General features: G+C 42.6%; 1 long non-coding RNA gene across 1 annotated transcript; it reads right to left on the bottom strand.

Annotated features, from left to right (window-relative positions):
• Window positions 1–17,658: 17,658 nt before the first annotated feature.
• Window positions 17,659–20,050, bottom strand: LOC122765830. Its single transcript, XR_006360013.1, has 2 exons — window positions 19,573–20,050; window positions 17,659–18,559 (listed from the first exon to the last, which is right to left on the bottom strand). It is a non-coding gene; the product is annotated as an uncharacterized LOC122765830 (long non-coding RNA).
• Between the last annotated feature and the right edge of the window lie 166 nt (window positions 20,051–20,216).

The following is a 20,216-nucleotide window of genomic DNA, read 5'->3' as shown; positions in this document are numbered from 1 at the left end:
CAAATGTCACGTGACATCCGGGTTTCCCACGTTGAACAACCTGTCCCTTGTTAAGCATTTGTCTCGCTGATGTTAAACACACAGGCCAAGATCAGACGCCGCGTTAACTGCGACGTACTAACACACTGTCACCACTGGTGGAATGTTTTACTGCGGGGTCACCGCTCACGTTTCGCCTCTGGTCCTTTTGGTTTTCCGCCCCCAACTTTGAGAAACGCGATCGTCGACCACTGTCTGTGGTTTCCTGGCGCACAACTGATGAGGAGATAATCACTGTGTGATTTTGAGCTTTGCTTTATCGCAGCTCATGATTCCACACGTCCTCTCTTCACTGGTTTGCTATTGATCCACAGTATAAAACGTTAACTCTACTAAAAATCTGAAGAAGTAGAGCTTCACAAAAAAACACAGGAGATACCATCAACATATCAACTGTCAAATGCAAGGATGGGAACTTGAAGATAGGAATTCTTTCCAACACTGAGCTCTTTATATTTGCATAAACTGCAGAGATTTGTTAATTATGTTATTTAAAATGGCAAAATTGTGATTCTTTACACAACTAATTGTTCACATCTGATGACACAGTGAAATAGGCTATAGTCTATGTATATATATATATATATATATATATATATATATATATATATATATATATATATACTTTCCTTCCTCATTCAAAGTCCAGTCTCAGTGTTGACAGCTTTATTCAGATTCAGAGTTTAATGGACTCTCCTGCTCTACTTTAATACTTGAACAGAATTGAATCCATAATCTATTAAACTTGCAAAGTGACCAGTAATGCACATTCCATGTGAAGTAACGGGTGGTCTCTCCTTCAGTGAATCTCGATTCTTGAAATATCAGGGAGACGAGTACATTTTCCAGTGTGTGTGTGTGTGTGTGTGTGTGTGAAATAAAACCAGATTATAAAGTTTCCCATGAGGGCAGCTGCTGTGATTTTTCACACATGTTCCGTCCACATCTGTGCAGACATTTGTGCGAGCGAGAGAAGGAAAAAGCACAAAAAGACTTGAGTAATGCGACCGCTAAACGGCTGCTAGGAACCAAAGTGCAAACGTGATAAATGCTAAATGTCCAACAGCTCGCTCTGAGAGACCAATCCAGAGGAATTTAGAGGAATCTTCCCGTGCTTCCTCCTGAACGTCAAAGCGTTCATACATCGCTGAGATGAAGACAGCGTCGCTGCTCGGTCACGTGGTCACGTGGGCGCACACGTCACATGACTTTGACCATAACAGAAACTGTTATAAAGGAAAACTGTTTTTTTCCAAACTCAAAACACACCCAGACACACATGGTGTCACTAAGTTTGGGTACGTGTCTAAACCCAGCAGATGCATTTCTGAGAAGCTCGGAGCGCCAACAACAACAACAACAACAACAACAATAATTTGTTTTTGATAACAAATCTGGGCTCAACTGCTCCGCCCATTTTTGGTCAAATATTAAGATCATACAAACACCCAATTACTCTTTCATCATTGTACTTTGGACTGTACCATGTTGGACTGTACCATGTTGGACTGTACACTTTCTCACTTTTCAATGAAACATCACATAGTCAATGTTTGGTCCTTTTCCACGACACAGTTGCAGCATGACTCGACTCAAACCACAGCTCGTGTGTGTCGCATATAAAACGACATCACAGCAGTTTAGCAATGGAAAGATGGAAGATACCAAACTGAGGGGAGTTGAGCCGTGCTGAAACCTCTCATGTTGGCAAAGTACAAAACATTCTGCTACCCTCCAATCCAACATGGTACAGTCCAGATTACATGTTCATTAAAGTGCTATTTAAAGCAATTATAAAAGAGTAATTGTGTTTTATGTTTATATTCGTCCAAAAATGGGAGGGACTTCAAATGTATCAAAATAACCAGGAAATCCAGTGTCACAGTCACAGAAGATGTCTGATGTGGATCGTCGGTCTCTGACACACACACACACACACACACTGACATCCCTGTCAGTGTGTGTGTGTGTGTGTGTGTGTGTGTGTGTCTAAATGATAACAATAATGATTGAAGAAGGCTTTAACTTCCACAGGGCGAGGGAGCCTGGCTGTGATTTATCCCACTTCCTGTCGCTGCTGTACTGTCACAGTGAGATCTTAACAGATTTATTAGAGTCAGCACCGCACGACATCCACATGCTCATTAGTCCGTCTCACAAACTGAATGAACGCACACAAAGTTGAAAAGTCTCCGCTCGGATTTATGTTGTTTACTCGTCTCTGAGTGAATTAAAAGCTCATTTAAGACACGACAAACCTCTTAAATTCAGATTTTTTTGGTTTCCCCTGAAGTAACTTCCAAGTAAAAAGGACATTTGTGTTGTTTTCTAAGATCAACTGTTGGAGGGCTTGGTTGGTTGAAGAGTTTTGGATTCCGTCCAGTCTGAGACGTTTTATGACCTTTTCTACAAAGAACGTGTTGTGGTAGATTTTTCTTTTGGTGATAAACAATTCACCGTTTAAATGCGGTATCTAACTTATCTCATGTATGAAGCATTAAGAGTTACTGATGATATGAAAGATTAAAAGCAATGCTGCATGAAGCAGACTGAATTAAAACATGTGTCCCAGCAGCTGGACGTGGTGTCAGTGGCACTTTTACTAACGTTGGGTTTTCGTGAATATTTGGCTCAAAGAGTGGATCGGCTTATCACGTCGGGGTTTGACGCGGGGATGACATCATCCACCCGGGAGACTCCACAGCTTTGGAGCGAGTGTTTGGTTGCACAGCTGCTGGGAGGAGAGTTCTGGAAGCAGATCCTGGAATAATGGAGCTGCTGGAGGGTGGAGACAGGTTTGAGGGAGGATGTTTTGATGCGAGACAGCGCCTGTACACATGTCGTGGGTGGTTTTTGGACGCGCTGAAGGTGTTGGATGCCGTGTTTTGTGTCTCATAGCTACTGGAGAGGTTGCGCGTGGATTCACAGGACCTTTCTGCGCGGAGTTTGTGTGGTTTTTTTCCCCCGGGTTCTCCAGCAGAGGTGGCCCTGTGATGGACTGGGGTCCCGTCCAGGGCGTGACCCTGCCTTTCGCCCTGTGTCAGCTGGGATTGGCACCAGCGGCCGTGCAAACCCTCATGCTGGAGGTCCATTATCTGTTGTTGCTGACGTGAAAAACGACGGCGGTGCAGAACGGGAAGTGAAGTTTAACATTTAATGACCTCGTATTCCAGATTGTTCCTGTTAATCTGACTGACGCACACTTGGAGGTTTCTGCTGAACTTGTTGAGGTCAGAACAGTAGAGTTATGTGGAGACCCCAGGAAATCAGGTCATGGAAACATGCGCTCCATCCAAGTCCACGACGGGGACTCGTCCAAACTTTAGATATGGCCTGGTCCACGCTGACGGGAGCTGTTTTCTGTCTGAAGGTTTGATGACAGATGGTGGAGCCGTTTACGATTTCCTGAAGTCAAAGAACTATATCAGTTTCAGGTTCAGTCTTTGTGAGACTCAACACAGCACAGTTTAATGATTATAGTGTTGCAGTGTGCAAAAAAACAGCTTCACTGCTTTAAACATACCTGAGTCGACATGATTGACCTTTGCATAGTTTCCACACTCTGCAAAAGTGTGGAAAACAGGATGATTAAGGGAGCGTGTGCAGGATGAATCCAAGCAAATCAAGGTCTCGTCCTTGTCGTTTATTCACTCAGTGTGAACAATGAGGTTTTTGCAGGTTTGTGACTTTTATAAGCGCTCCAGGTTTTGAGGGCTGGACATCGGGCAGAAGGCGAGGTGGCGGCCCTCGGTGAAGTGGGATCCTAACCAGTGACAGCGCCTGCGCCTGATATCTGGTGCAGACTGAACCGTCATCAACGGCTGACAAGTCAAGCGGCTTCTGCAGCTCCTGTCTTTCATTAGCTCACAAATATAAATCTAGCATTTCGCTGCCAACACCAGATCAATCATTCTGCTCCTCTAAAATGTGCTAAGAGCTTCAGTGTCTGTGTAAAATGCTCCTCAAAAGCTCCATCATCTCAGAGAATCTATACTGTGTGTGCGTGTGTGTGTGTTTATGTACAAACACCACGGTGTTTGACAGTGTGTGAACTCTGTGTGTGTGTGTGTGTGTGTGCAGCCTCCCTCCCTCCGTCCGTCCACAGACAGACAGACAGACAGACAGCTCTTCATTGTGCAACCACAGCCACTCAGCAGATGTTATCAGCTAAATAAGTTATTTTAATGACGAGCATGCCAGAGAGACAAAGACAGGCACAAGAGATGGTACATTATGCCACACACACACACACACACACACACACAGGAGATAACGAGCGCCCAGCTTCACATTCTCGTTGGGCGTCATCATCGCTGGAGCGCGTCAGCCAAAGCCCATTAACTCGTCCTGTTACTGTGCCTTCTGCTACATTTGATTAAATTTCAAGCCTCATTTCCCCCCGAAACTGCGACGGCGTCCGTCTCTTTCTGTCACACGTGAGCTCTGAGAGGAATCAGCTGTTTTTCATCCCATCAGTCAACAGCGTGTTGTTTTAACCTCGCGGTAAACTCTCACATCAGCACGGTGCCCGTGAATCCAGACTCTCCATAAGATCCGCGGTGATTACTCTCTGACAGTAAACACCCTCGGAGAAGAGAAGAGAAAAGAAAAGAAAAGAAAAGAAAAGAAAACAGCCTGTTGTGGCAAACGCATTCCATCACAGCTCCATTTATCATACTTTAAATGACTGAAGCAGATAGTCCAGGATGGAGAGGGAGGGGCTAAATTCCTGTAATTTGGTCGTCAGTGTGGATCACTTCACAGAGTTTAGATCTCCATGAGGCTTCTCCACAAACAGCAGGAACTCTCTATTGTTGCCTCTGCGTTCAATGACATTGACTATTGGCTATACATATATATATATACACATATATATATATATATATATATATATATATATATATATGTCAATATTCTGTGGGCGTTTCATGTCTTTAAGGACATCCTGTCAGAGTCACTTCAGAATGGAGAACTGGAGAAGATGCAGATTTTCACTGTGACTCGCAACAGGTCAAAGCCCTGTAGCTGCTCATGGCACGAGGGATTCAGTCATAAGAACATGCAACGCTTCACTGTGTATGTATGTATGTATATATATATATATATATGTATACGTATGTATACATATATATACATGTATATATATATACATATATATATGTATGTATATATATCATAAAAGCATTTCCTCCTTCAACCATGAACCTAAATCCCCAGGAAATTATTTGATCAAATTCCATTCTTAACATATCACCGCTCACAGACAGACAGAGAGACAGACAGACAGACAGGTAAATGCAGTAAAGCTGCTTTTAGACTGAAGGAATCATGCTGTGTGGACACGTTCACACCAGCTGTGTTCTGGCTTCAGCTCACAGTCGCCTCGTTGTCGAGACACAGACGTTATGCACGTTTGCTTGAAACCGTCCAGACTCCGCGCGACAATGACGACGACGTGAGCGTGTCACGCTGTAGATGAAACATCTGCACGGAGACAGTGAACGACGTACGAATCCCACCGTGCAACGGCGTCAGAGACACAAAGGAATCGTACAGGTGTGCGACACGAGCGGAGACTGGAGCGTCAATCAGGCTTCATGTAAGCAGCTGCTGACATCGTCGTGAACAACAGCCTCCGGTTCAGATGAACACAGGGTTTTATGGAGATTTACTCAGTTTATGCTTCACTAACTCCACAACCACCGCCCCCCCAGCAGAGCCCTCTGCAGCCTGAAATACCTAGAACCTTCTGCAGCAGTGATTGTAAGACGTGTAAACAAATGTGGACGTGCATTTGTGAAGAACACACAGTCACATTGTATCCTGTCGCCAAAGCTAATCACTTTCATAAAGCTCCAGTGACTGACTGCAAACAGCTCTGTTCTGCACCAAATGAAGATTTACATACAGTATATATATATATTTACATACAGTAAATATATATATATATATATATATATATACATATATATATATATATACGACGTGTGCACAGTGTTTAAGCTGAAACCAGGTCGCATCATCATCCATCTCACACAACGTAAACTCCCCGAGTTTAAACACTCGCCGACACTCTGCAGCGATCGCGGCGTTGTTTGAAGAGCGAGGACGGATGGGCGGAGCTCTTGGCTCTTGAAACCGTCGAGATGGTTCTGTATTTATCAAAGTTCAAAGGTGAGCACGGGGAAGCGAGGAGCTCAAGGATATACAGCCTCATTATGTTGAGAGCCCTGAAAGCAAATGACTCACCGCCATCAATTTCTCTACATCAGCAGATTGTGGGCGGGGATTTGTGGGCATCACAACCCCCCACACACACACACACACTACCTGCATTATGAGCAGATGTGCCAGGAGCCGCGGCCCCTGATCCAGCCACGCATGACGAATTGGTTGAATTTCACCTAAGGTCAAGGGTCAAGCTGTATCCTTTACTCTACACCAGGGTACGAGACACAGATGCATGACGTCAGCTCCCGACGCGAACCCTCTGAGACTGAACCGGCTACGGATCGGCAGAATCCCAGCAGCCGCTCGCTCACCGTGAACCTTCGGTCACCAGACGCCCGGCTCAAATGATTTCATCCCAGAGGAGCCGCTCAACTCTGCCCGCCGGGCCCCCGGGGGCCCACTAGAGCCGCTCACCTGTGGGAGAAGGCGTGAAGTGCGAGGAGAGGTTCAAGTCATGCCACAGCGCGTTCTGGCCTGGTTCTTATTTATGGACACATCACTGCTGCTGCACCAGTTACTGTTGTTTGGTTTTAAAAATGCAGCAGATGTTGAATTAAGATGCGTGTTTTCTGCATCACTGCTGGATAAAAGCTGATTTAATGTTATTATTTTATTATGTTTTTATGTCTCTGCTATAATTAATGGCACATTTTTAAGAAAGTAAAGTTTGGGAAATAAAGCCATTTATTTATTTATGTGTATGTTTTCAATCAGAGAAATAAAAAAGTTTTAATGGCTTCAGATTAGTACTTTCAATAACACAGTTATCGTCTGAATGAACGTGAAACAAAGGCCCGTTTATCAGACGAGAGCCCCCGGTGTGTCAGCCATCACTTGTGTAAACTTCCTGCTGCTTTATTTGCTTCCTGAGGTCAGAGGTCAGCGGACGAGCATGACTAATCTTCAGATAAATCAGAGACTGAGAGCATTGTGTCGTCTTCACTTAGCTTTCATTGACGGTAAAGAGACTCGTGGTGATGGATGCTAAGATATACAGTCTGAGCTCAAGGAGCAGAAACTTTACATTTGTGAACGCTTACATTTCATCGCTGTCGTTATTACGTCACACTTTGTTCTTTTTAATCTATGGTTTTTATTGTTTCCACCTCGGGTCAAAATGTTAATTGTAGTTCGTCGTGGAGGCTACGTAAGCTAATGTAGGCTAATGCTCCCGCTAGAAAGACCAGCATAGACCAGCATGTCGTTGTGTTTTGTGAACTATCTTCTGGATTATTCTTCTGGATTATTCTTCCATCAGCACAGCTCATTATCAACTGTAGTGCTAACTTTATTCGAAGGCTAGCATGTATATTAGGATTAGATTAAAATGTTAACGGGCGTTAGCATGCGCGACGTCGCCTTCTTCTGGATCCTTCTTTTCCGTCTCTAAACTAATGACAAGGCTAACGCTTGTTAGCACGTATGTTAGCATTTGGTCAAAGTGTTAGCCGGTGAGTCTTCTACTGGATTTCAATCCTTCCTTCTGGATTAAACCTCTATGACGGATTTTGTGAACATGTTTATTATGTTTTCATGTTTTTATTTGGGCGATGGTCCACACTCGTCCCTGTTTTACCTTGTGTGACCATTTCTCAGTGACACGAGTTAGTGTTTTGGGGGTTTCGGACATCTGCTCGCTCCACTGTGACTTCCTGTGTGCGGCCACCTGTTTTTTGAGTTTCTCCACAGAGTCTCGGTTCAGCCCGGTCCAGCTGTGTGAAAACACGGCCTCACAGCTGCTGTCGTGCCTCAGAGTTTTTGTTTATGAGTCAGAAATCAGCTTTAACTTTCACGTCTTAATTTGAGCGACGTAAACTCTTCAGCACGGTTTCAACATTCTAACGCGGCTCGTGATTTATTTGCGGCCTTCTTTTCTCAGACCAGGCCAATCAAACCCTGAGTGACACACTCACCGAGGCTCAGACAGTTTAATCAATATACTTTTACGTAGGAAGACGGCGTCACCTGATTAACTGCGACCTTTGATTATCGTTACTGCGACGCTTGCTTGCTGGAAGGCGGTGCTTTTAGGGAAAGTGAAACGCTGACTCCAGCCTCGCGTTCAGTAAACTCAGTGAACTCATTTGTGACTTCCTTATTAAACAGGCTTTTTGATGTGTTGTGCGTTCAGAGTCTTCAGCGACCAATCTGCTCCTCCTCTTCTCTTCTTTAGACCTGGATTTTCTCTTTTAAATCCCCTTTCTTCTCCATTCTGATTCTGAAGTTTGAACCTCAGCAGGTCCATGTCTGCATGTCTAAATGCAGTAAACATGAATGTTGTCATTTTTAGCTGAGGGTAAAACCTATACAGATAAAAACTTTCATTAGATTATTACTGTCGGAGGACACGGCGCTGACTTCATCCTCATATGGGGGGCATTACTTTGACATCAGGAACCACTCGGCCATGAGCGAGGATTATAAACACATGTGAAAATCAAGGTCTTAATGAGATCTCATGAACAAACATGTCCACACTTCCAATGTGAGCACTAAAAACAACTGCTTTCAGGTTCATATTTGCTCTAAAATGAAGATTCTTTGTTTTGTCATTGCTGTGTTTCTACGACAGTCGAGTTTTGAAGCAGAATTCCGTTGGTTCTAATAATATCTGAAGGTCAATGTTGTTCTCTGACACATGGAGGACGTTTGTAGTTTCTCTCATTTCCTGCTTTATTTTTGGCCCCAAAAATCAAATTTTTTTCTTCGGGCGCCTGGAAGCTCGGGGCCGCCCCTGTACAAAAGTATCGGCTAACTCCGGTCAGACCGTCCCTCCTGGACGTGACTGTGAGTTGTTGAGCGTATCACAACAATTCAATTACAGCCAGGTCACTGACCTGTCACTCCCCATTTTCTTGATTACTTCTTCAGAGTGAACATCCAAGCAGGGTCTGACTTCAGGTCCAGATCAATAATCAAAGCCAGTGCACGTCGACAGACCAAAGGAACTGCTCCTCCCAAACCCCCCAGGGAGTCTCTCAGGTTTTCAGTAGAAGACCGGGGAGCGACATAAAGCCAGGACGGTTAATGAGTTCCACCCCTGCGTTCGCCATGGGAGCGTCTCCACCACGAGGAGATGAAGAGTGCTAATTAGGTGAGTGACAGATCAGGGATACACACACACACACACACACACACACACAGGTAATACAATTCAAGGCTCTGATTGATTAGGCGAGTATTAACCTGCGGACTCGTTTTCCCAGAGGGGAGGGGGGGGGGATGCAGGCCGGGCATTTTGTGTCAATAAGAGATTGGTTTGGACATCTGTCGGCCACAAGTGGGTCCGTCTGTCCTTGCAGCAGCAGAGCACTTCAATGGAATTGCACTAGAATGCAGATCTACTTCAACATTAACTGACTTTTCACTGAACTATTTAAAATGAAGAAAAACACACTAGTTGTACACAAACACCAGTGATAAATTAGTATAAAACACATTTTAAACATTATTTGTCTCAATGTCCAAAAACAGGCCAAAAATATGGGAACTCATATTTCCCCAACTCTGGTGACCAAGACACAGATTCTCCGGCTTCCTGCGACAGCACGAGTGAAATTACCGTAATAACCACACGTTGACTTTGACGTGCAACTTCTCAGCTTTCAGAAACCGCTGGAATTTTTCCGATAGCACAAACCGTTGCGTAGCTATGGCGACACGCTCGGTGTTAAAGTTACTTTATACGCTGATGACGCTCGAATTTTTGGAGTTTGATATTTACTAGTTTTCCTTTAACCAATCCTTTATTTAAATTCTAAGAACTGCGTTGCTTTTGCGGTTCATCATGACTGTATGTATATATATATATACATAATCTGTATTTGTATACTTTCCTAGTCTTGAAAGCCGTTTATTGAAAGTTTATTTTCACGCTACACTTTTGCCTTCACCCGTTCAATCACATGTTGATACTGTATATTTACGTGCAGCTCTGTTTCTATCACACGTCCATCAACCCATTCACACACTCTTGGTTCAGCTGTCAGGAGCTTTGCTAGTGAAGTGTCTCAGGACATAGAGACATGGAGACATGGAGACATGTGACCTCTGACCCTGTGGTTGAATGACGATCTGCTGGGCACAGACGCCCGCGGACGATGCGTTTAATATTTCATATTTCATGTAAAGTCCCTTTTGTTGCCTTGATTTTGAAAAGCGAGCGATTTGATTTTCAACATCAGACCATCGATCCGTCACAAAGGATTTTATTGTGCGGCTGAAGCTGAAAGTGAAGAAAAGAGAAAAAGAGAGAAAAGAAAACACGGACATGGAGGTCAGAGAAACACAACACAGACGTTCAAAGTTTGGTCAGTTTTGAGCTGACTCTGTTCGACAGCATGTTTCAAAGAAAACCTGCGGTTTATTAGGAGATGAAATATAATACCGGGGAAACTGTAAATGGGCTGCAGTCAGTGTTTTTCTAGCGTTTTGCCGACACTGAAGTCAGACCCTGCATTCAAACATTTTCACACGCACAATCCTGTCCACGCTCAGGACTGAACCAACAAGTGTCAATAAGTAGAAATAATTAAAAAACAATCTTAAGGTTTGACGTTTGAATTCATTTCATGATTTCAAATATAGAAGAATTTTGGTCCGTGTTCTGTGGGCAGCGGCGGCGGCGGCTAACGATTTTTTCCGCTCTCTGATAATCTGCGGATCATTTTCACATAAAATGTAGAAACTGGTGTAAAAACCAAAGCCTCAAAAATGTTCTGAGGTTTTGGTTTTTACTTTGTCTGGAAACCGCGGATATTCAGTTTACTCTCGTGAGAGAAAAGATTCACGTTGAAAATGCTGAATCTGAGGGAAACTGAACTTATTCTGGCATTTTAATGTAAGAAAAGATCTACAGTAAGTCGTTCATCTCTACACAGCATTAGCTGTATGAATATTGGCATGTGTGTATTGATTTGTTCATTTCTTGCCTCAGGCCTCGCTGCTTATCAAGCATAATGAAGTAACCGTTGTAGAAGATGCTTCACATTTATGTCGCTTATTAAATCACTGCTGATTTTGCTGTTTTCTTTTTTCTGATTATCCGCAGTATAAAGTATTCCAGGGCCAGTGAAGCGCAGATGAAAAGCATGTGTCTGAGTTTCACATGCGTGCAGCGCCGCGCGGCTCTGGCACCGCGACCAGATGCAGATTTCCTGGGTAAAGATCGGCGGCTTCTGTGGGGGGAAACTCCACCAGAGGGATTTGAAGGTATCTTATATTCCTGGATTTGATGGATTTAGCTCGTGTCCCCTCCTCAGGCTGAAGTTTGAAAAAGGAGACGTGGAATCCGGAAGGAGAGGAGACGCGATGTGCATACGTTTAGTCCACGTAGCACGAGCGTCTGCGTAAAACCTCCAAACTGAAGGCATCTGCGGAGCCACTCTGTGACGACACACATCTGTTTCTTCACATCGGACTGTTGTAAACTGCGGCGGGGGAACAATAAATCTCCCGTCATCTTTGTTTTCTTTCATTTCACTACTGATAAACATGAGGAAAACAGAGCCTCGGGGCGGGGGGGCGGAGACAATGCAAGGCCCGGGAGCAATGTACGTGTCTCAGCGGTGTCTGTCCAGGGTCAGGAGGAGGACATTTGTCAACACGGTTTATTACACCTGTGCCCACACTGACGACATGTGTGGACAAATGAGAGTGGAGGCGTGAGCGTGTGAGTGAGCGGTCGGTGTTACGGCTCCCCGGAGTCCCGTACACTTCTTCACCGTCAGTTTAACACCAAACACTTAATGGGCCCTGCAGTCGTCCTCTGGTGATCCGGCCCGGAGCTGGAGTCCCTGCACGGAGCTGGAGTCTCTGCGCGGAGCTGGAGTCTCTGCACGGAGCTGGAGTCCCTGCACGGAGCTGGAGTCTCAGCACGGAGCTGGAGTCCCTGCACGGAGCTGGAGTGGAGCTCCTGCACGGAGCTGGGAGTCCCGGGCAGAGCTGAGTTCAGCAGGAGCTGAGTGCCCTGAGTCCTGCACGGAGCTGGAGTCTCTGCACGGAGCTGGAGTCTCAGCACACAAAGACAAACACACTGGTCTCACAGTTTTCTCTCCGAGGAAACACAAAGTCTGCTGTTCTGACGCTTCGCTTACGTTAGAGTACGATCTTCCTTTAAAGCAAACTAAAGGCCTCTGGTTTACTTCCATGCACGTGCTGCGTGCGCCGAAGATTGCGTCGCATTGCACAGACCCTGGTATATGATCCTGCAGTATTCCATTTCACCATCGGGTGGCGGTACAAGTCCGGACGCGGGGAATAGGACGAACGATGCTACCGCTCCCTCGGACACGTCTGATGAAAGGACCGTGGAGCAGGGGAGTCGAGGTGTCAGAAATCGGATGATTATCCTTGGCAACGACTTCTTTTGTTGTCGAAATGATTTTTCTGCTTGGTGGGCGGAGCTTAATACTCCACCTACTGGTTGGAGCGGAGGTTCAGTTCGTACACACGCTCTGTCCAACTCGACAGCCGTCGTGTGTTGAAGTCTACCAGGGCCAAAGTCAGCAGATGTAATGATTCATTCTTCTGTGATATCTGAGCTGAACTGATTTACACTCGCTGCCACCTGCTGGATCATGGAAGCAGTGCCAAATGTCAACAAATGTTCATTTTCTAAATTTGAAATCACTGTGTTTACTTGACTAACTATACCCACACATTTTTGGCCGACTCACCGCTCAAAAGAGGCGCAACCAAGTTCCATGGAGTCCCGCCAGGATCTATCCTGGGCCCACTCTTGGTTCAGGAATCGCAATGCGTGGATAAGTTTGCAAATATGCAGAGCTATATCAGGAGGAACTCTGGCCATGGCCTCTCCGCACAGCCCATAATTCTGAATCTGTGAAACGTTATATGAAGGTTTAAATCAAAAGCAGACCTATTAATGTGGCCAAGTGGAGCTCACACACGAGGATTCCGTTACAGGAAATAAGGGATAGAATGTCTCGTGGTAATATGATGTGGTGTTCTGGATCGTCAGTCTTTCACTCACAGAGCAGCTGAGGTCAAACAACGCGGAGTTTGCTGTGATTCGAATCTCGTCCTCGTCGGCCGTAACTTCAAGAGCGCGACGGGAGACGTGAGACTGGATCTGAAGACGTTAACGTCTCTCTCTCTCTCTCTCTTTATTTGAGTCGAGCCTCTGGTGATTCCGTCTTCAGAGAACGACTTTGTGAATAACACGATGCGGAAGATTCCATTGGTCACGACAAACACGTCTGCGCTCGCAGCGACGCGTTGGATCCAGAACAGCTGTCGAGTAACTGCGAGACACGGAGACTAACAACTAACGTTGTTTGTGTTTGATCTCGCTCTCAATGCAACTGAAGCCTCATTTTTAAGCCGTATTCATTTGATTTCTTTCTTGTCACTCGGGGGCAGCAGAAGAAAATCTAAACATATTTGTTACAGACGACTTTGTTTAGACTCTTTTATGCTTATATTAGACACATGGAGAGAAACTTAATTCCTATTGTCTGGATTTACGCATGAATTCAACTACGTAGCTCCGTTTTATTCCACCCTGTGTTGTGTTTTATTGTTGTATTTGCTCTCTTTTCTTTTGAAATGTTATTTTTCTTTTATTGTGAAAGATGCTGTGCATATAAAGTTTACTATTATGATGTTGATGATTATTAATATATTAACATAGAATGTAAACCACCCAAACATGACTCAGCTAAAATGCTTTTTCTGATTTTTATTGGACAGTTTTTAAACATTCGCATAGTGAATCATGTGATATATAGGATTTTTTTTTTACATTTTTACCAATTATCACTAATGTTGGTGTTTTTTCTAAAAAAAAGTTACATAACTGCCAGATATTGAAAGTTGTTCTGTAAAAATGGGACATTTTATGGTTGAAATAAGCAAAAAAGAAGTCCAGGCGGACATTTTGAGGCTTGGTGTTAAAGGGTTAAATAATCTTTGTATTCTGTGGTGTTTTATTATGAATATCACACATTCCTACAATGAATATACAACTGTTTAGCTGTGGAACACAATCCCAGGTGTGGAGTGATCGTACGTCAACAGCGACTCCCGTCGTGTAAATGAAATAAGACGCAGCAACACAATCTCACCATTCCACGCACGAGCGTCATCGATCTCTCCGAGCGTTTTCATTCGTCCGCCTGGAGCTGGACGCCTCCCGGGGGAGCAGCGGTGAAACACAGCCTCACACCTCCCTCATAACAACGATAAGGAGCTTCATGGTTCTTATCACACACTCACACAAAGAATCTGGTGGGAAAAGAATCTCAGGAGTGGAACTGTTGTGAGAATTTCATTTTAATTTGAAGTAAATAAACAGATTCTGACTCTGAAAACACGTTTTCAGGCCACTTTATTAGGTACACCTGCATTAATGCAAATAATAGTTTTGGATTTTTGATTAGTTTTTAGTTACATTTTTATTAGTTTTAGTGCTAGTGTTTAGTGTGTAGAGTAAGATTCAAAAAGATGATAATCACAATTGTGTCTACAATCTTTCAAAATTGCCGGCAAATTTGTAGTGTAAAAAATAAACTGAAAGACGAGGATTGTATATAAATACAGATTATATATACTGTCATGATGAATCGCAAAAAACAACAGTTCTTGAAATGAGTTCAATAAAGAATTCAAATGTAGGACAGGTGAAAGGAAAACTCGTAAATATCTAACTTTAAAAATCACAAAGTCATCAGCATATAAAATAACTTAAACATAGAGTGTGTCACAGACGACACGCTTGCACAAGCGTAATTTGTGTCACCGTAGTTACGTGACGGTTTGTGCTATCGGAAAAATCGGAAAAACGTTTTCTGAAAGCTGAGACGCTGCACGTCAAAAACCACGAGTGGTTATTACGGTAATTTCACTCGCGCTGTTGCAGGAAGCTGGCAAATTAGCGTCTTTGCTGCCAGAGAAAAGAGAGTTGGAAACACTCTTTTGCACATTGAGACAAAAAGGTTTTATACTGTTCACATTTCAAATTTAACACACAAAATCTGGTGTTCATGAACAATTTTAAATTGTCAACACACTATTCTAGTAAAATAAGTAGTAAATAACTGCTTCTCAATAATATGAAGCAGTGAATAAGTGAATAACTGAATAAGTGACAGTTATTCTGGAAAAATGGGCTATTTTCTGGTCCTTTTATGGTTAAAATAAACAGAAAACAAAAGTCCACACGGACATTTTGTTAAAGATTTCTTTGTTATCGTTGACACGTGTCCCCACACGTTCATCCATCCATCATCCATTCATCTGCAGCCTTTCCAGGAGTCACGTCTTAAAACAAACGCGCTCACTCCGTTTTTACAGTAGTTTCTCGAGGATGTGTGTGTGTGTGTGTGTGTGTGCGTGTTGTGTTGCGTTGCGTTTGTCGTCAGTGAAGAAAATCACCCATTAGAGACGCAGACATGACAGCGGTTGATGGAGGACATGTGGACGTGGACATGTCTCCTGTGTCTGCAGCTCGTCAATCAAACACGCGTGGACTGCACATGTGCGAGTTATTATTCGTGACGACAGTGACTTTGCCTGCTCAAAATTGAACAATAATGATAATAATAATAGATAAATAAATAAATAAAATGAACAAAGTCTTTGTGAATAAAAAAGAAAGAGGACATTTTCCACATGAGACATCAAACGTCTGCCATGGACGGACGTTTGATGATTTTCACTGGAGGAATGTTTTTAATGGTGCGGCCGCGGCGGCGTTTGATGTTTCACATCCAGATCCTTAGAATTATTTTCTCATAATATTTTGAGCGAAACTGAAGCCAAGTTTTATTCAGAGTCATGTGATACGACGGCAGAAGACAAGAGGAGGAATCATTCAGAGGTTTTTATTATCACACACTGAGTGTATCATATATCTATACTTTATATAAAGTGTGATTGTGTCATCCATCGACAATCATACAAATATGTCTGACAGCTGTGTGTGTGTGTCTTTCTGAGGTCCATGAAAAACCTATGTTTGTGGGGACATTTTCACACTTTCACAACTTTAAATGGCTTTTCCAGGGTTTAAGACCTGGTTTAAGGGTTAGAATAGGGTTAATGTTAGAGGTAAGACACTTAGTTTGATGGTTAAGTTTAAGGGTTAAAGGCTAGGGAATACATTATTGTCTCTGATGTGTCCTCACTAAGATATATAAACAGGTGTGTGTGTGTGTGTGTGTGTGTGCGCAGAGACACATGCAGCTGATAAAGTTGAGTTAAAACAACTGCGAGTTCAGCTGGAGACGATTATGAAATATTTCATCCACACATTCCAGCTCCAGTTCAGTTCGTTAAAGACAAAGTGAAAAAACACGAGGATAAAAACGTGGAATCATTTGTGACAAAACACCAAATAAACATTAAACGACAGTATCTGCACACACGTCACTACAGTGTGTGTGTGAGTGGGGTTTGGATCTGCTGCCACCTAGTGTCCATGATGACAGAAATATTGGTTCATTTAAAACAAAAATGTGTGTGTGAGTGAATGACAGCAAACAGAAATGATATAGATTATATTATTATAGGATAGTATGAATATAATGTATAATGTCAGTATTTACATAATGTAAATGTAAGTACAGGATAAAAAAGTTACTGACTGTACGTTTACTTTAGATCGACTGATGCAGATTTCAAAAATCTTTGTTTTTATTTCATTTCCTTTTTGTTGGTTATTGTTTTTTTATTTAATTTTTGTTTTTCTAACTGAACTGAATTGAATATCTACACGTATGACATGAAATATATCTATATATAAAAAAAACAAACACAGACGACAGACATTTATTTGAAACTTAATGTTTAAGAGTCGTTGATCGACGTTATTAATAATTTGGATTGAAGTTTATTTTTTATTTTGGTAAATGCTCAGTTTTAGTTTAGTTTTTTTATTAGTTTTAGTGTTAGAGATAAAAAAGTATTATGTATGAAAAACTAAGCATATTTTTATAGTTAGTTTTATAAACACACACGTTTCTTTTTTTAACTCTAGTTTTAATTTTTAATTTAAGTTATTGAAAATGTTTTTTTTCCATTTTGGTTTCCGTTAACAATAATAAGCTAAATGTGAATGAACCCTATTTTATTTTCCTGCACACACACTGGTCACACGTGTGTTTGTGTGTGTGTGTGTTCATATTTACAAACAGAATTATCACTTACATTTAATGCATTCTTTCTTTTTCCTGCACTGTGCACAGAATCATTCACGACCTCAGGCCAAAAATAATCCTTAACTGAGTGAAATGGGCAGAAATGACACCACTGCAGTTCCGCGTGTGGCCACTTGGTGCTGCTCTCTCAACATGCCTCACCCTGCAGCTCAGGCATGTACGTGACAGGAAGCCATAAAATAAAGAAGAAAAAAACCTCACAAAATGATTGGAAAGTCATTTTTCATGAGTGACACTGATAAGTCAATTACTCCAGGTAAAGTACAATCACAGAGGAAGAGGAGGAGGAGGAGGAGCGTGATTAGTGAGTGGTTTTTAAAAGTTTAGGAGAGGAGAAAAGAGGCTGCGTGTCACTGACGTTGAACATAATTCAGTGTTGAGTGGAAATCAAAGGACTCTCCCTCTGCCAGAAGAGCCGAGAACACAAAGCACTGAACATTAAACTCTAAGTTATCTCAAGACCGACCAATTCAACGTCTTTTAACACTTTGTACTGTACGTGAAAAATGCCACATATGAAAAACAGCATTCTCAGCATTCCCAGCAAATAAAGTCTGACTTAATAACATAACAACGCAGCCACATCTGAATTATAACAGGACAAAATGATGTCACAACTAAAATATACTGTAAATATGTTTGAGTCCCTGAAGTTACCTCTGATCTTTCTCCTCAAAAGTCTAGAAAAGGTTGAAAGGTCCATGTTGGTCTGTGGTGGTCCATGTTGGTCTATGCCGGTCCATGTTGGTCTATGCTGGTCCATGTTGGTCTGTGGTGGTCCATGTTGGTCTATGGTGGTCCATGTTGGTCTATGCTGGTCCATGTTGGTCTATGCTGGTCCATGTTGGTCTGTGGTGGTCCATGCTGGTCTATGCTGAAAAGTCTGAGAACATAAACTCAGTCTGTCAGACTCCGTTCTGCAGGATTAAAATCCAGAGCTGCACAGTTTTTCTTCTTCTTTAGCTCCATGAATCCCAAACCTCATCATCATCATCATCATCATTAGAGTGAAGCCTTACCCTCCATCTTCATCCTCCAATACTTACACCGCTGTCTTCACCTCCTCATCAATCAGCCGCCAGTGCTGAGTCAGCGCCAGCGGCTGAAGACTGAGGAGAAAAAAAACCCCTGAGGATCCAGCCTGTGACTGTGGGGAATTTGCATTTAGTGTCTGGAGATGACAAACAGCGTCAGATGAAGCAACAGACTCGAGGACGGGGGAAATCTAATCGTCAACGACACATAAACATGTTTGTTTCCCAGAGCTCCAACATGAGTGTTTGTAGCTTGAAGCAAACACGTTTGTTTTTGTTTTTTTCCGTAAAGCGTGAAAGGAGCCAATCAGACGTGTTGATGTAAACACACACTCTTTAAGTGCAAATCTGTGGTTTTCATGCAAAACGCGGCTGTAACTGGAAATTAGACGAAAAAGCGCTGAACGTCTGAAAATCCAGACGACGTCGGGAAGTACAGAGTCAGCACAAATCCAGCGAGGAGACTGTTGAATGTGAATCTATGACAGTTTGGTTCAGTGATGCCGTCACGTCGATAAATAACCAAAGTCTGGACTTGGAAGCCTTTGTTGGCTCGGATTTAGAAGATACAGAAAACCAGGACTCACTCCGTATTAGGAAAACCTTTAGTGACGTTACAAAGCAACCAGGCTCCCCCTGATGGCCAGTCAAGAGAATACAGGGTGTTAGTGCTTCTGCACTGGCTTCACTATAGAAACAAATCCAGTACCGTACACGGCTTTGTTAGTTTAACCCTTCTGTTGCTATGGGAATAAGACACAACTCCTTATATGGACATCCTGGGGGTGTGTGTTGAGAGGTCACATATTCAGGAGTAATAATTGTGCAGAAGTCACAAAATAGAGTGTTTTTTTCTTTTCTTTTTGTTCTTAAAAAACGAGCCAGGTGAACTTTGAACTGTGACACATTTACACAACTTCAATCCCAATTTGAAATATTTTAAATACTGTGTTTGTGTTTTTTTTTCCCCCCAGATTGCCGAGGTTGTGCTGACCAAACAGATATGTACTCTGTGTGTGTGTGTGTGTGTACATTAATGTACGTTTAAACATAGTCAGGGAAAGAAAACATAGAAAAACTTCAATTACCGTCACACTCACACACGGAAGTGGAAGGAATCTGTTGACGTGTTGAGGAAAATGAAAGCGCTTCCGTCGCGTGCGTCGACCGCAGACATGAAACTGCCATGCTGTGTTTACAAGGATATAGCCAATTTATTAGGTACACACGACATGTTGAACATTCAGAGATGCTCTTCAGCATTCTCTGATTGTAATGTATTTTAATGTTAATCTTGTGGTTCCTGTTAGCAAGTACCATAATAATACATAATGTATACAGGTAGTATATATCTATATATATATGTTTATATAAAAATAGGCTCAAAAACTGTTAAAAATAAGCTCTGAATAATTATACACATGGGCACGAACGTTTGTACATCTTCTGTTCCTCCTCATGAAGGTGTGAGGTCTTTCTGGATGGCCCTGAACCTGTTAGTATGTTAGCAAGTACCATAATAATACATAATGTATACAGGTAGTATATATCTATATATATATATATATATATGTTTATATAGGAGTGGAAAATAGGCACAAAAAGTGTTAAAAATAAGCTCTGAATAATTACACACATGGGTACGAACGTTTGTACATCTTCTGTTCCTCCTCATGAAGGTGTGAGGTCTTTCTGGATGGCCCTGAACCTGTTAGTATGTTAGCAAGTACCA

This window comes from Solea senegalensis, linkage group LG3 (genome assembly GCF_019176455.1).
Source record: "Solea senegalensis isolate Sse05_10M linkage group LG3, IFAPA_SoseM_1, whole genome shotgun sequence".
Lineage (NCBI taxonomy): Eukaryota > Metazoa > Chordata > Actinopteri > Pleuronectiformes > Soleidae > Solea > Solea senegalensis.
The sequence above is the reverse complement of the archived record's forward strand: the minus strand, read 5'-3'. Positions and strand labels throughout refer to the sequence as shown.